This window comes from Borostomias antarcticus, assembly GCF_949987555.1.
Source record: "Borostomias antarcticus genome assembly, chromosome: 25".
NCBI lineage: Eukaryota > Metazoa > Chordata > Actinopteri > Stomiiformes > Stomiidae > Borostomias > Borostomias antarcticus.
The window spans coordinates 3,401,396-3,419,561 of NC_140258.1; the positions used below are offsets into that span (position 1 = coordinate 3,401,396).

Below are 18,166 nucleotides of genomic sequence, written 5' to 3' on the forward strand. Positions count from 1 at the left end.
TCACCCTCCTCACCTCTCACACGGCCTCACCCTCCTCACCTCTCACACGGCCTCACCCTCCTCACCCTCCTCACCTTCCTCACCTCTCACACGGCCTCACCCTCCTCACCTTCCTCACCTCTCACACGGCCTCACCCTCCTCACCTTCCTCACCTCTCACACGGCCTCACCCTCCTCACCTTCCTCACCTCTCACACGGCCTCACCCTCCTCACCTTCCTCACCTCTCACACGGCCTCACCCTCCTCACCTCTCACACGGCCTCACCCTCCTCACCTTCCTCACCTCTCACACGGCCTCACCCTCCTCACCTCTCACACGGCCTCACCCTCCTCACCTCTCACACGGCCTCTCACATGGCCTCACCCTCCTCACCTCTCACACGGCCTCACCCTCCTCACCTCTCACACGGCCTCACCCTCCTCACACGGCCTCACCCTCCTCACCCTCCTCACCTCTCACCCTCCTCACCCTCCTCACCTCTCACACGGCCTCACCCTCCTCACCCTCCTCACCTCTCACACGGCCTCACCCTCCTCACCTCTCACCCTCCTCACCCTCCTCACCTCTCACACGGCCTCACCCTCCTCACCCTCCTCACCTCTCACACGGCCTCACCCTCCTCACCTCTCACACGGCCTCACCCTCCTCACCCTCCTAACTCTCTACATATTCCAGAGGGAAGCAAAAAAACTGTAATCACTGTGTCAACAACATTGACACATGCAGTTTATGACTGTTTCCATATCTACAGTATATGTATTTATGATAGTATATTACAGTAATCCACATAAAAAATGCTGTGTGTAGGATCTGCCTCTAGGGGGAGCTCTTGAACACCAGACCATCAGACTACATCTATATTGTATATAGAATTATATGGCTGGTCACAAATTATTCAATCCTATTCATTTATCACCAATATCTCTGGGAAAAGCTAAAATTGCTCTTTCTCATACAATTGTGCTGCTGGATTAAGGTTTTTATTCTTTAGGAATTAAGACTGCTTTTACAGTAGGTATGATGTGAAGTTTCTTTATGAATTAAGACTGCAGTTAGGTATGAAGTTATGTTTCTTTATGAATTCAAACTGCAGTTAGGTATGAAGTTATGTTTCTTTATTGAATTGATGTTGAATTGAAGTTAAGTTTCTTTAAGACTGCAGTTAGGTATGACGTTATGTTTCTAATATTGGTAGGTTGTCACACACAGCAGTTTGCCAGATGTGGCTCAGGAGTGAAAAATTCTCCCCATCCATTGTCAATGCTGGGGGGGTGAAATGGACATATCTCGATGTAGGAATGTCACAGAGACAAGGAGTTTGGATATAAAGCTATCGACCTAATGAATGCAGCAATACCAAACATTACTACTCGCACGTGCGCATGCACAGAGCCACAAAATGAATTAATTGGCGGAGGTCTGTGCTCTCTCAAGCACCATCTCGTTTCTGTTAAAGCAGAGGGCTGAGCATCTTCTTGTCAACAAATGTACACCTCTCTTTTTCAGACACAAGAGGGAGTCAGAGTGTAGGGAATAAGCCATTTCCTGTTTGTTCAAAGACAGCTCTTTGAGCTGCAGGAATCAGGAAATTTAGTTGACCATCTTTTGAATAAAGGCTCAAAACAAGTGTCAAAGACATTTTAGAGGACTATTTCGTAAATATGTTTGTGACAACCTTGGTAGCATGATCATTGATTGATTACTGCATGATTTCATGATGGATTATTAGAAAACAAGAAATATTGACCTGTAGGTCTACTGTATGTTACACCTTCAGAACTAGATACTGTACAGTGGCACTTGGAAGTGTCCCCCATCCCCAACCCACGTTGACCATTTACATACCAACAAACCTGTGAGAAGGTATACATTTAACAGAATCAAAATTGACTGTGAAAACATATAAAATGTTATTGTACAGTAGGCTATATCAGTTGCACTTACTTTTTTTTTTCTCTTGTCTTTAGTCGTATACCGTCTTGGTTGCTTCTGTGTGTGTTTCTTGTACTGAAGTGATTGTCTACCTGCGCCAGTGTCCCTATAAGAAAATGAGGAATAGAACATCATAGTCTAGTTGATAATCAAGTTAATACAGTAAAAATGACAATTATACTACCAACCGTGACCCTAATTGCGTTGCTATATGTGTGGTATAAATACAGCTGAGTTGGGCTAACGTACTTGTGATTACCAGGTCACGAGTACAGCCACTGTTGGGTGAAGTTAAGGCATTGCCTCTCCTCTCCTGAGACATGAAAGCTGGTATTATAGTCTAGCAGGAGGGGCCCTCAGATTTTGAGGTACCCCTACCCGAGTTAGAACAAAACACAACCATGTTTTTTCATATCCCCTATGTGTCCCATTACTGGCCATGTGGTGTACCGGGCAAATGCCCGGTGGGCCGGACCTACTTGTGGGCCGATCTACAAAAAAAAAAAAATATTTGGGGGCTAACGAACGGCCCATAGAGCAGGGACAGCGGCCCATTGGTCCATTTTCTAAACTGACACTGGGCTGGCCCAATCATATGTAGGCCCCACCCCTCCCTCTGTTAGTTTCATGTGTCATTTGCGTGGGCCGTTAGAGAGCCAAAAGTCAGTGGATGGAGAAAGATGGATAAGGACAAGTATAGTAAACCAAAGCGCAAGGGGGGCGCAGAGAAATTACGAGCTAAAAAGATTAAAAGTCTTGAGGCGGATGCTGCAACATGTGAAAAAATTACTGATATGTTTGCGCCAGGGGCTGCTTCAACGTCTACAGCCTCAGAACACCATGTTGAACACGAAGTTGAAGGAGAGGTGGCTGGTGGCCATAGTGGCCGAGAGCAGGACAGGGAAGCCGAGGAGGGACAGAGACATGACAGGGCCGAGGAGGGACAGAGACATGACAGGGCCGAGGAAGGACAGAGACATGACAGGGCCGAGGAGGGACAGAGACATGACAGGGCCGAGGAGGGACAGAGACATGACAGGGCCGAGGAGGGACAGAGACATGACAGGGCCGAGGAGGGACAGAGACATGACAGGGCCGAGGAAGGACAGAGACATGACAGGGCCGAGGAGGGACAGAGACATGACAGGGCCGAGGAGGGACAGAGACATGACAGGGCCGAGGAGGGACAGAGACATGACAGGGCCGAGGAGGGACAGAGACATGACAGGGCCGAGGAGGGACAGAGACATGACAGGGCCGAGGAGGGACAGAGACATGACAGGGCCGAGGAGGGACAGAGACATGACAGGGCCGAGGAGGGACAGAGACATGACAGGGCCGAGGAGGGACAGAGACATGACAGGGCCGAGGAGGGACAGAGACATGACAGGGCCCTGGAGGGACAGAGACATGACAGGGCCGAGGAGGGACAGAGACATGACAGGGCCGAGGAGGGACAGAGACATGACAGGGCCGAGGAGGGACAGAGACATGACAGGGCCGAGGAGGGACAGAGACATGACAGGGCCCTGGAGGGACAGAGACATGACAGGGCCGAGGAGGGACAGAGACATGACAGGGCCGAGGAGGGACAGAGACATGACAGGGCCCTGGAGGGACAGAGACATGACAGGGCCCTGGAGGGACAGAGACATGACAGGGCCGAGGAAGGACAGAGTGAGCAGGAGGAGTGTGTAGTTGAAACGGTAAGGAAATATAGCTGAAAGCTAAAAAAGCTATAGCTAAATATGAATATGGGTGACGGCTATCTGCTGGCTAGCGCCAGCTAGCATTAGCTAGGTACAGCTAGCTAGCATTATCCAGCTACCCACCTCCCTGCCAAGCAAACCGGGTCGTAGCTAGCTACGTTTGAGCTAGCTAGCGTTAACACTGTTTGTCTAGGCCAGCCAGATAACGTCAGTACTAGTAGTGCTAACATTAGCACGTTAGCTTGGCAATTAGCACTAGCGCTATTACTAACGTTATCTATTCTGGCCTAGCCTAGCAGTGTTGCTGCTGCTGGGCTACTTTACGTTATATCTTCGAAGAAAAAGAGGAGCAGGCTAACGTTAGCTGTGTGTGGCCATGGTCCAAAATTAACCCTAGCCATTTACTAGCCAATGGCTGGCTTCTAAAAACCTATTGGTAATGGATAATTTACCAGCCAGTTGACTGGTAAGCCTAGCTCCTTTCAGGACTGTTACTAAGGGGCTAGGTTAAAAAAGTCATTCTCAACACTGAAATATATCAAAAGCAGACTGAGGAGCAGCTGTCTGCCAGCAAATTGGAAGCCTTCATGTTGATGGCCACTGAAAAAGACGTCCTTGTTGCTTTGGACACAGACACTGTCATTGACAAAGTGTCAGAGAAGAGTGAGCTACTGAGGAAACTCATAGTAAGTTGATATGAAATTGTTGTTATTATTATCAAATTATTCATAATAATGTAGCAGCTTTTTAGACTGAAGATAGTGTGATCATGTGACTCATTATTACCCCCCCTCCCCTGTCTCTCATAGGATGCCCGGCCCTAACTTGTGTGGTTCATTGTCCATTGTTGATGAGGGTATTCAGAGGGCCATGCAGCCTTTTCCACTAAGTAAGTATACAATACATGCAACTATGTTTTTATATTTTCTAGAATCTGTCATTTAATCATTTATAATTTAAAAATGATCATTGATCATGTCTCATCTCTCTCTCACTCCCCCCCCTCTCTCTCTGTCAGGATATTATTGTTGAGGGTATCCAGAGGGTCATGCAGCCTTTTCCAGTAAAGATAAAGGTATTATGATCATGTAATTACCAGTACTGTGATCAACTCAATCAATTATAATGTCTCAGTCTCACCTTTCTCTCTGTCTCCCCTTTTCTCCCTCTCTCTCTATCAAAGGTTGCCCTCATTTGTTTGAAAAGAAGCACTTTGCTTTTAACTGGAGTGGACTTCACAGGCATCCTTTTTATGTAAGTAGTGAGTTTACAATCTATGCAACTGCTTACATTTTCTAGAAGATATTGTTACTATCTGAATCTATAGTTTATCTCACTTATCGTGTCTCATCTCTCTTCCTCCCTCTTTCTCACTCAGGATGCCATTGTTGATGAGGGTATTCAGAGGTCCATGCAGCCTTTTTCCAGTAAGTAAGTATACAATTCATGCAACTCTGATCATCTGAATCTGTCATTTAATCATGTATGACTTATCATTGATCATGTCTCATCTCTCCCTCTCTCTCTCCCCCCCTCTCTCTCTCTATCTCTCTTTCTCTCTCTCTATCTCTCTCTCTCTCTCTCAGGAGATGCCATTATTGTTGAGGGTATCCAGAGGGCCATGCAGCCTTTATTACTAAGTAAGTATCAAATACATGCAACTATCTCTCTACATTGTTCTCAATTGAAGATACTGGACCAGTACTGTGATCATTTAACTCCATCAATTATCATTCTCACCTTTCTCTCTTTGTCTCTCCCTCTCACTCTTTTAAAGGTTGCCTTGTTTGAGGAGATCTTTTCAGCCCAGTGGAGTTCACAGGCAACATTTTGAGTTACTTGTATACTTTGTACATATATTTCTATACTTACATTTGAATAATAATAATAATAATTTAATAAATTATTGAAATTATACTTTGACTTCTATCAGAGCTTTTTCTTTGACAATTTCTTGTACTTCTACTGTAACTTACTTGAGTATGGAGATTGTGTACTCCACGGCCACGTCTGACCACCAGGGAGTCAAGAGTGAGTGAGTACACTCGTCCATTTGCACTGGTACACTTGTCCACGGAACTTACTCATCTTTGTAGTGGTTTGGGGAAATAGTACGGTGGTATTGCATATTTAAAGGGGCCGCAAGGATTTCGTACTGGTGGGTGGTGTCCGACCGATTGTGGTGGGCCGGTCTGGGCCAAAAATGCCAGGGCCGATTTTTTGTCCCAGTCCAGCCCTGTTCAGAAGGCTCTTAGGTCATTTGGAGAATTCACACATGCATCTGCTCGATTTGGGGACTCTATGTTGGGATCTAGGTCAAGTCCCTAAACGTGGGCTGCATCTCAATTGTGTATGGTGGCTTCCCCTCCTCATCTCCTTCATTGTACTTCATCTGTCCTGGTGAATATGAGATGAAAGGTCCTTGTGGGCAACATCAATGTTGCTTGAATCGATCCTTTGTTCCCATATCAGTTCTAAAAAAAAGGAGAAGAGATAAGCAGCAAGACTATTGAGACATAACCTAGTTTGTCTTTGTCAGATCCATTATTGTAAAGGAAGACAGTTTCCTGTCAGTCAGCCAGTTCAAAGTGAGCTCTCAACAGGAAGTTGCCATTTAACAGCTTAGTGATTCACTTCCTGATCATGTTGTTTTTTCTTATAAGGTAGGTTACAGCAAGGTCCATCATTTCAGTACAGGAAACAAACACGCAACAGACAACAAATACCAATTACAAAAAGACAAGAAAAAATAAAGTAAGTGAAAGCTACATATTATACTGTAAAATATGACTTGGAAACATAAATTCTTAATTGTACAGACTTAATTTTTGGTGCTGTGTTCACTTGAGTTTACCTGTTCTTAAGCACATTTCAAATTCACTGAACTGTTATCTGTGTTCCTGCGAAAAATCTTCTCACAAATAACATAGTGGTTTTATGTTGTCTGAATCACCCCAACTTTTTGATTCTGTGGAATCTCCTTGAAACTTTATATAGTTCCCTGGAGGCAATTGATAAATCAAAGAAAAAAAGGACCTTTTGCACAATTAGGTCACTATAACTTCAGAATATTACTGAACTTTAGGTCAGAGACCCTATGGGAGGAACAGAGCTACTCTCATGGGTACACTGCAAAAAACATTAGTTAAAATACAAGACATAAACACTGAATTTGAGGAGAAATTACTTAATATCAGTGAAATTATCTGTCCATACATGCTCGGTGAAACATGCACTTCACGAAGTAATGCGCTTCCTCATCTGGTAGGGAGAGACCACGGATGTATTAAGAGAATAGAGAGACGGGGAGACAGTCTGGGTTTTAAGAGTAAACCTGCTAGCAGGTTTGGTTCCCAGAGTGAGTTACCATGGTAACGCTGTCAACTCTCTTCCTGGAACGGTTGACTCATGAGTTGTGTTCGGAATCGCTCCCTATTCACTATATAGTGCACTATACAGTGCATGTACCCTACATTTTCTCCGTTCCCTAGGTAGTTCACTACATGGTGATCCCTATATAGGGAATAGGGAGTGAGGGAACAAGGGAGCGATTCCGAACAGAGAAAATGTAGGGTACATGCACTGTTCCCTGCAAATCAAGGTGAAATGTGGGTAATAAATAGTGGACTATATAGGGAACGAAAATTCCGTGGAGAATTCGGACACTACAAACAAAATGGCTGACACCCTATATAGTGCACTATATAGTGAATAGGGAGTGATTCCGAACACAACTTGCCCTGCTTTCTCGACTGTCTTCCTGGAACGGAAAACCCAGGCTTATTCCCTTTTTTTTTTTATTTAACCTTTATTTAACCAGATAAAAAGCATTGAGATAAAATCTCTTTTACAGTACTTACCTGGCCAAGAAGGCAGCAAAGTTTCACATTGAAAGACACAAGGACATATAAAATACAAAGAACAACACAACTAAATATACAAAAGGCGTAGAGCACGTGGGAACAATAAGAAATGAAGGTGTATTACTACATGAGCAGCTGGTGGTAAGGACTTCTGATCATTTCAGTTTAAAGCTGGCTAAAGGAATAAGTGCCATCAGTTTGAGGCTTGACTGAAGGTCATTCCAAGACCAAGGACCAGAAAAAAAAAGGCTCCTTTCCCAGCCTCAGTCCGCACAGCAGGTACCTGGAACCGTATCCAGGCACTGGATCTGAGGTTGTGAGAGTCACAAACTGGTACAAAACTTATAGTTTTATATATAGAACATATGTACCAAGGGAGCTTGCCTAAAATGGCCTTATACAATAATATAAACCAGTGCTGCATCCTGCGCATAGTAAGTGAGGGCCACCCAGTTAGGCTATACAGTGTGCAATTATGAGTCCTATAGGGTGCATTTGATATATCTCAGTGCAGCATGGTAGAGTGGGTCAAGTTTGGCCAAAACAGTGGGACAGGCAAATCTATCGATGGTATCGCCGTAATCAAGCTGGGACAGGAATAAGCCAGAGACCAACTGTAACACTACAACCAAGATCAGATTAGGAAACTCAATGTGTGGGCCAGGGTCTCAGAAGTTCTAGTCGCTCTGGAGAAATGGGTATCAGGCAGCACACTGAAACACAACACAGACTCGTCAGGTACGTTTAAAGATGAACAATATAACATTTATTTTCGTGTATCTCAGTTATCTTCTTTCTCTTTTCTTTTCAAGCATGACATTAACATATTACAATAATCAAAATAAATGTTTTCCCTTTTAACTCAATTTCTTTCTTTCATTCAGGTTTCCCAGTTTACGACGGAGTAGTCGACCATGGAGCAATCACCTGTCAGGTAAGTATAAATGTTTACTTTTACTTCCTATTTAACATTTGAATGTTATTTGAGTTCCCTATTATTATTATTATTTAGGCACTCATTAATTTTATTTGTTCCTAATTTTTGAATTATTATAGTTTTATAAATCCTATTTTAAAGTGCCTCTACCTTAACAGGTGATCTGGTTTTAATATTATTATGATTCAATTCAACCTTCAATTTCAACAAAAACTTGTACCAACTGTTCCTTTAATGGAACTCATTAATAAGCAGCAGACAACAAAACAAAAAAACATGTTTCCTCCGAGGAACTCAGTAGTATTGCTCTCACTGCATCAACATGTAATCTCACAGGAAAATATAATAATATAAATCTAGAAAAGATTCAGGTGTATAGTTTCAAATATTACTCTCATCAAAACAATACTGTAGCTCAGAATCTAATTCCAGTGCATATCCCAGTAAATGCAAGCAGAGCAATACTTACAAATCACAGTAGTAAACAACAATATAATATTTCCATACAACTTCAAAAATCAGTTAACTTGTGCTTTGGTTCTCGATAAGGCAACAGATCCAGGGATTCCTTGTGTTCAGGTGTGTGGGGCAATAGAGCACGATTGTCCTACCACTCTGTCGTTACTCCTTGTTTATCCGACGTGGGGCAATAATAGCACGATTGTCCTACCACTCTGTCGTTACTCCTTGTTCATTCGACGTGGGGCAATAAGAGCACGATTGTCCTACCACTCGTTAAACAGGAATAATTCAAACATCTCTCCTTTTCTCTCGATCCAGCTCAAGGTTTTGGCTCGCCACTCCAGGAACCAACGGCACCTCTCTCCATCAGAAGCAAGCTGGGCTGAAGAATCGGTTCTGGTAGAATCACACACTCCAAAGAAGAAGACGAAGGAAGAACACGAAGAAGAAGACGAAAAAGACCTGGCCTTGTACCCACAAAGCCAGAAAAACCATCACTACACTGTTTACATATATACTTTCCATGCAAAATAACCACAGCACCATTGTTTTATATGAACATAGGAACAATTAATATAACACCTTGTATCTTATTTAACTGTAATCTGTTAACTCAAATAAAATTGTCACTACTCCTTTAACCACTTGTCATGTCTAATGGCCGATGACACACATGTTGCATAGACTTACTTTGGCTCACTCTAGATTGAACTAGCACTAGGCAAATTACACCAACCCAAAAGCTGCATCACCGCTGGTGCGCTTCAAACACCATACAACAGCTAGCAGCAAGCTTTAACATTGGTAGGCCTCAAGCCTCAACAATATTGTTAGAGGTAAATAGTTGTACAAGTCATGCTAGCGCGGCTAATGCTAACGAGCTAGCGCGGCAAATGTTAACGAGCTAACGGTTGCTAATGCTTACGTTTAGGACGTTATCACATAATTTCAGTCAGTCTAACAGGTTGATAGCCTCTTTTTATCAGCACAGCACGTTTCATACACCTTTCATACACCTTTCATACACGGTTCAATAACACCTTAGCATCTCAGTAGAACTCACCGAGACTTTGCCTTCGGCAAATAGCAGCAGAATTGTACTAGATCCTACAGGGCTTTCAAGGTATAAATATATAAATAGCAGCAGAATTGTACTAGATCCTACAGGGCTTTCAAGGTATAAATATATAAATAGCAGCAGAATTGTAACTCCTACAGGTCTTTCAAGGTATAAATATATAAATAGCAGCAGAATTGTAACTCCTACAGGTCTTTCAAGGTATAAATATATAAATAGCAGCAGAATTGTAACTCCTACAGGTCTTTCAAGGTATAAATATATAAATAGCAGCAGAATTGTACTAGATCCTACAGGTCTTTCAAGGTATAAATATATAAATAGCAGCAGAATTGTAACTCCTACAGGTCTTTCAAGGTATAAATATATAAATAGCAGCAGAATTGTAACTCCTACAGGTCTTTCAAGGTATAAATATATAAATAGCAGCAGAATTGTAACTCCTACAGGTCTTTCAAGGTATAAATATATAAATAGCAGCAGAATTGTAACTCCTACAGGTCTTTCAAGGTATAAATATATAAATAGCAGCAGAATTGTAACTCCTACAGGTCTTTCAAGGTTCGGTGGATCTGGTTGGGGAAGATATTTCCTTTACTGAATATTTTAGAAAGCTATAATGGATTTACCGATAGTAACCACACACATATTTTACTTACACGTGTTACTCCGTTCTCTGCCTCAACATGCATCTGCTTCATAGCCACGCAAATAGCAAAAGGAAATGCTCTTTTCCCATACCGTCTCATGACCCAAGCAGGGCGCGCTTTTTTCTTCTTCTAGTGCACCTGTGTAACGTCACTGAGTGTAAAATACGTTTCAAAATAAGAGTCCTCCAACCATAAATTCACCTTGCAGGTTTTAAAATATTATTTAACCCATAAGCAATTTAGCTTATTGTCTTCTATTTTTTTCTACAAGTAGACATATATTCACAGTTTTCTACTATCTTATGTTAGACAGCTATTGTGCATTTACAGTGTTCTGGTAACCTGGGTTACACAACCTTTTACGAGAAGATGTTGAAAAACAAGCTTTAAGTGTGTAAAGGAAGCCAAGAGTAAATTTCAGTTTCTTAGTTAGGGCTTCAATATGATGTTTAAAGTTTAGATTTGAGGCTTAGTGAACACAGGATTTGCACTAAACCCGCTTTCTGGAATACCCCCCTGCTTTCATGTGCTTCAATCGTTGAACTCAACCCACCTGCCTTTTTTCCCGCCGCAATATACTTTAGTAGGGGCCTGTGGGTTGTGAAAGGTATTCTTGATAAAGTGCTATTATGGTTGTTTAAATACAAGGCCTGTCTCTATGTAGGCCTAAGTTAAGCTTCAATACTGCTGTACACTTTGTAGTTTTCCAGAACACATCGTGCGCATGAAAAGTGTTATTATCTATGTTTCAGTAGCAGATAAGCTGACTGCCAAGGACACCTAACAAAGAAAAGCCTGTCCATGTTGCAGCAAAATGTAATTAACAGAACATCCTTATCCACCTCGGCCAGACAGTAGTGAGCTCATATGACCAACATGATAGACAGTAGTTTCAACCAATCAGGTACTCAGACATGTAGTCACGAGGTGTGGAACAAGCATAGCATCCTAGCCATAGCCTAGCCAGTATAAATATGCTCTCCCGACCCTCGGGGAGTGCGCTTACTCAGATACCCTTTGTGTCTCTGCGTAACTGTCCCTTTGCCGCAATTGTAATAAAGTAAGTTCTTTTATTCTATTCTGTTGTATTACTTGTCCTCATTTTAACAAGGTTGTGTGGTTGTGTTGACTCCTACGTGGAAGAACCCTGTGGTAGGCTACCGGTGATTTCAATGTGAAGTGACGATAGTCTTTTGTGAGTCCAAACATCCCAGATCAACCGAGTGAGCCACTACATTTTACTGGTGTCAGAAGTTGGATTCCAGCTGATCTGCCCGTCTGAGTGCGCCTCCGTTGGACTGATCACCCTTCACGCATCAACTTTAATAGCCAAGCCGTCGTCGGACGAGGTTGACGGCGAACGCAGGTCGCTCAGAGGGGCAGTGACGCCTGGAAGCCATCGATAGGAGGACAGCAAATCACCACAGCCAGAGGACTTTTGCTTTTCTGTCATTTTCAAGTAAGTTCCAAACGTACATCAATTGTTCACAGAGTTAAAAATTCCTTTTTTAATGAGAGTATATGTCTAGGGCTGCGCTTGTGACGTAAGCATAGAATATAGAGAGATTATTAAAGGTCCGCACATACACATTGGTTGCCACGGTGAGGTTTTAATGCTCGCTACATTATAACCATATAGTCCGTCCATAGACCAAGAATTCCCGCACCCAAAACACCGGTTATAGGCTCACAGAGAAGTGCTGCGCCTGTGTTTAACATTTTAGTTGTTGAAGAATTATTCTTTTGGTTGGGTTTTCGATTCATTGACTGTGTGAAGGTTTTATCGGAGCGGTGCGAAATAGAACCATAACGACTCCGATATTAAACAGTGTTGCTGTTCCACATTTTAAAGTACGTTCCTGTTCTGACTAAGGTACCATTCTGTTACTATTTTACTACTACTGTTATACTACTATTACTTAGTACTTGTTAAAGAAGTGTGATTGAAGTGACTGTTGTGTTGTGTGCATTAGAGACCTAAGGTGCTTGAAATATGGGTGCACATGTAGGCAAATCACTCGGTGATCTCTGCGCCCAGAGCCGATGCTATGATTATATGAGAGAGACGCAAGGCGTCCGTAGCGTGGTCGGCCTCCGCAACCTCGATAAAATAGGTTGGCCCGCTAACGGTACGTTTGCAATATGTGTGATACAAGGCGTGAAGGATAAAGTGGAAGAGATGACAGAGAAGGAAAGGAGAAAATTTAAGTTAGAGAGTGATGTTTGTGCGGTTCTCGGTCTCTGGGAAAAAGAGGCTAAGAACCGTCGAGAGGGATGTGAGATAACACTTTTTTCCAGTCAGGGGGGAGACACGGTGGGATCGTTTCAAACTGAGCAGGCTCGCAGAGATGATGAATATAGTCCGTTCACCACCCCAGCCCCGCTGCAGCCAGCACCTCCACCTCCACCTCCACCTCCACCAGCCAACCGCACACAAGTGCCCCCTCTCTACCCCAATCTCTCTCTCTCCGTTCAGGCACAAGGCCCGCTGCAGCCAGCAGCTCCGCAACAGTCATCTCCACCCGCCTACCAGCAGGGGTCGTACCAGGCCAGGGAACCGCTACAATCAGGGCCGCCCTCAATGTCCACCGATGAGGCGGCCATAAAACTCATCACCAACTACATAAAAAAAAGTAAACTATCTGAGGACAATTTTAACAAATTAATGACATCTCATAACCTCTCTCCAGCACCACAGACACCCGCCCCAAGGGCTCCACAGGCCGCGTCCACACCCAACTCAGGGGGTGCCTGCGGCGGCCCTGAAGACTCCGACACCGGGTTCGGAGCATCCGTGTCAGCCGTGGAGGAGGAGGAGGAGGAGGCAGAGGAGGGCCAGTTCCCGATGATCGAGCTACCAAATGCTAATGGAACAATGAGTTTGGTCCACCGTGCTATGTCTCCCAGTGACATTCATGATATGATACTGCAACTACCCCCACTAAAGACAGACTCTGAAGGGTATGCCAGACAATTAACCAGACTTTCTAGTGATTGCCTCCTCACTATCCAGGACCTCGTGCGCATCATCTACAAAACCGCTGGACCAGGGGCGCTGTGGGACCGGCTGAACCTCCGGGTGTTCCGGATCGTACAGCCAGGCACCAACTGGGTCGAAGCCCCAGGAAGCAGTGCGGCCAACCACCAGATGCAGCTGTTCCTGAGAAACCTCCGCCAGAACCTGGTTCTCATCTGGCCCGTCAGCCGAGACCCCACAAAGGTAACCAACTGCGTACAGGGAGCCGAGGAGCTGGTGACGACCTACATAGACCGGCTGAAGAAAAGCATCGCTGATCACTTCCGTATGAACGACCAAATGGAGGGGTATGGATCCACGCTCGTGGGCATGGCCCTAAAGGGGATGAAGCCCGCCCTCTCACAGCGGGTGACCCAGACCTGGATTGGCTATGATGACAACCCCACTGCACACGACCTCATCATCCACGCCAGACACGCCGAGAAGCAGCAGAACGCGAAGGATGCCGAGGCTGGCGAGCAGGAGAAAAAGAAGGAGGCCAAAAGCAAGGCAAGTCTGAACACTGCACTAACTATGGTTATGTCTGATGCTCATGCCAGGCTCCACGACCCGCCCAGGGGGCCACGCCAGCAGCCAACGGTGCAGGGGAAGGAGCGGACCAGGAACGGGCCACCGAGAGGCCCGTACGGACCAATGAGGTGCTTTAACTGTAAGGAGGAGGGCCACATGATTCGGGACTGTCCATATCCAGAGACGGAGCAGCAGAGGGAGTGGAGGAGGAGGCACCAGAACCGCGAAGGAGACACAGGTAGAGCAGGGAGAGGGCCGTATCAGGTTCATAACGATGTTTCACAGTACAAACAGGACCGTCCAAGGCAGAACCAAGGAACCGGAGGATCAGGAGGCACCTGGAAACCAGCCAACCGCAACGACCTCGCATGATGGGGCGAGGAGGCCAGGGAGGGAGTCTTTGATGATTGGCACGACTCGACCGTCCCTCCCTTTTCCGATAAGGCTGAAGGTACATCTAGCACTGACACGCACACCGAGGGAGTATACATTATGATTGAGGGAGCACACAGACGATTGCCCACTGTTCTTTTGACAATCGAAGGTGAGGACATAATGTTTCTGGTTGACTCCGGTGCTACCACTTCTGTGTTATGTGCTAACCAATGTAATTTCAGACCTACACTGTCGGGAGAGACCAGAACCACTAGAAGCGCGTCTGGGGCCTCCACAACTGAACCACTCACTCTACCAATAAAATGCACGTTTCACACTGATCCAGCATCAATTGATTTTGAGCATGCATTTATCTTTAGCAAAGGGTGTCCCATGAATTTGCTGGCCAGGGACATCATGTGTAAACTCAACCTAAATTTAGTAGTTACAGATGCCGGAGTCAAAGCACACATACCACATCCAGACACAGACACAGAGTTCAGGCTCATGCTAGATGAGGACCGGTTTGCCCTTATCCTGGAGTTAGCAGAGGAGGATGGGGACTTACTGGCACATATGGTTAATAATTTTAGGGAGGACATGACCGCAGACCCACCTATTTGCACAGTGCAAACACCACATGTTACGATGCAGGTTACAGCAAGCAAGGAGGAAGTTGAAGAATGGGTAAGGGATGTAGATGGAGCAGGTCCCAAGCTAGGCACAGGCAGGGTTAACAGCATCTATTTCAGCGACTCTATCACCACAGCAGGAGTCACCCTAGGAGACGCCGAGGCACACGACTTTGTGGCCGCCGTCCAGGAGGGGGTGCCCCATGTTTCTCTCACCAAAGGGCGGACGGATGCATGGGTTAGCCTCGGAGGTTTCACTGGGGCCTGTGAATGGCTGTGGAGAACGGGTAAACACAAGAAGGAGGGTTACACTCAGTTCGGTGAGGTAACCTCCCTCTTGATGTATGGTGAACTTGTATATAGATTGAAACTGTTTGAACCCATGATGTTGATAATGAGCCGAGATGTAATGGCAATTTTTGATCCACAGTACCTGATGACCGAGGAGGAGGAGGAACCAGCCGATGTAGGGGAAATGTTAGCTAAGTTACCCCACTGTATCTGGGCATCCGGGAAGTATGATGTAGGGAAAGTTAGGTCAGCCACCCCAGTGGTGGTATCCAACAGAGACGGAGGGGCCCAGGCGCCCGGAGTGAAGGTCAAGCAGTACCCCATCTCAAAGGAGGCAGAAGAAGGGGTAAGGCCGGTGCTGGAAGAGCTGTTAAAAGCGGGGGTGATTATAGATCTACCACAAGGAAGCCCTGTTAACACACCCATCTTCCCAGTAAAAAAGCACCAGGAAGCAGGTCAGCCACCAGAGTGGAGGTTTGTGCAGGATCTCAGGGCCGTGAATGAGGTATGTTTGAAGCTCGCTCCTTTGGTACCAGACCCTAACACAATATTTGAGCCTCTAACACCTGACTGCAAGTGGTACACTGTTATTGATCTGGCAAATGCTTTCTTTTCTGTACCAGTCGACCCCAAATCACAGCACTGGTTCGCATTCACTTTCAACGGTCGATGCTACACCTGGACACGCTGTCCCCAGGGATGGACGAATTCGCCTACAATCTACAACGCTGCTCTATCCAACGACCTTCGTGAGTATGTCCCACCGGCTGGTGGGGTGCTCATTCAGTATGTTGATGACATACTTCTTGCTTGTCCCACCAGAGAAGGCTGTCTGGAAGGGACCGAGAGGCTCCTACGCCTGCTGGCGGCGGGAGGCCACAAGGCATCCAGGAAGAAAGCCCAGCTTGTGACACAACAGGTCACGTTCTTAGGCCACACACTCACGGCAGAAGGTAAACGCATCACACCAAGCCGGGTCACAGCAATCCTGGCCATGAAAAGACCAGGGACCAAGAAGGAAGTTCTCTCTTTTCTTGGGATGGTTGGTTATTGTCGTACCTTCATTCCTGAATGCAGCAGGTTAGACAAAACACTGCGCACCCCGTTTCTCTCCCTTAAACCAGGAGAAAAGGTGACTTGGAGCCCGGAGATGGAGTCGGCTTGGGAGGAGCTAAGGTCCGCGCTCACCACCGCACCGTGTCTTGGGTACCAGGACCCCACCAAGCAGTACGACCTGTTCGTCGATGGGAGCGGTAAGTATGTGAGGTGTGTGCTGACCCAGAGGTATGGGGGAAGACACCGACCAATCGCTTACTTCTCACAGGCGTTCTCTGCTGTCGAGCTGGGGCTCCCTGGGTGCACGAGGGCCGTGGTGGCGTGCGACATCGCTCTGGTAAAGTGTGCTCCGATTGTAGGATACTGTAAAGTTGTCATTCAGGCCCCACATGCGGTGGCGGCGATCCTTAACTCTTCAGAGCAAGGCTGTCTTAGTACTGCCCGTGTTCAGCGGTACGAAAGTTCTCTCTTGAGTCAGTCCAACGTGTCAGTTGTCCGCTGTACCACACTTAACCCTGCAACCCTTCTCCCAGATGTCAACTTGGCGGAGGTGGAGCATGACTGCGTGGGACGAGTCGACGAAGAGTGCAAACCAAGGGCAGATTTGAAGGACGTGCCCCTGGAGGGCGCGCGTGCACTTTACTGTGATGGTTCTGCTTCCATTGATCCCAATACAGGTCACAAACATGTGGGTTTTGCAGTTGTTTCCGACACAGAGGTAGTGACCAGTGGCAGGCTACAGGACACTTGGTCGGCACAACAGGCGGAGTTGTGGGCCCTCACCCAGGCGTGTGAGGCATCACGTGGTAACAAGGTCACCATTTTCACTGATAGCAAGTATGCGTGGGGGGTGGGTCACAGTTTCGGCGCCCTATGGGCCAAAAGGGGTTACAAAACATCAGCAGGCACCAACATCAAGAATAGGGAACTGATTGACGGCCTACTCGCAGCTATGCTGCTACCCTCACAGCTGGCGGTAGTCAAGGTCATAGCACACACCAATGCAACAGACACAGCATCAAAGGGCAACCAGCGGGCCGATGAGGAGGCCAAGCGAGCGGCTGGTTACCACCTGACAGCTAATCCTAACTCTCTCTCCAATTGTGACACTTGCTTTCTCTCACAGGAACCAGAGGAGCTGACGGAGGAGGATCCAGTTGAGGGACAGGACTGTTTGGTGGCTGCAGGATCGAGTGTGCTTGGGAGAATGTACAGGACTGTCACGTTGCTCACGGACGTGGTCACGTGAGCAAAGGGGGGATTAGTCAGATCCTTACCCGATCATGGTATTGCCCAAGCATCACACAAACAGCAGAGAAAAATTAAAATTTGAAATTTGAAATTTGAAATTTGAAATTTGAAATTTGAAATTTGAAAATTAGAATTTGAAATTTAGAATCATAGACCATGGGGGTCTAGCCCAGGGTGTAGGAGCTCATTTAATGCTTGATTTTGTGCACCTTACTCCTGCAGCCGGCAAGAACGTGGCGTTGGTGGTCGTGGACATGTACAGTAAGTGGGTGGAGGCTTACCCAATGAAACGGGAGACAGCACGAGGAGTGGCTGAGGCACTGTGCAGAGGTTGGTTCCCCACATTTGGCTTACCCAAGAAAATCTCCTCAGACAACGGCA

General features: G+C 45.9%; 1 pseudogene across 1 annotated transcript in view; it reads right to left on the minus strand.

Moving 5' to 3' along the window:
* LOC311325902 (unconventional myosin-X-like) overlaps positions 1-8,422 on the minus strand; it is a 45,881-nt pseudogene extending 37,459 nt beyond the window's left edge. The window contains exon 1 of the transcript in view: positions 8,405-8,422. The product of the transcript in view is annotated as an unconventional myosin-X-like (transcript). The remainder of the gene's footprint in view (positions 1-8,404) is intronic.
* Positions 8,423-18,166: the final 9,744 nt, after the last annotated feature.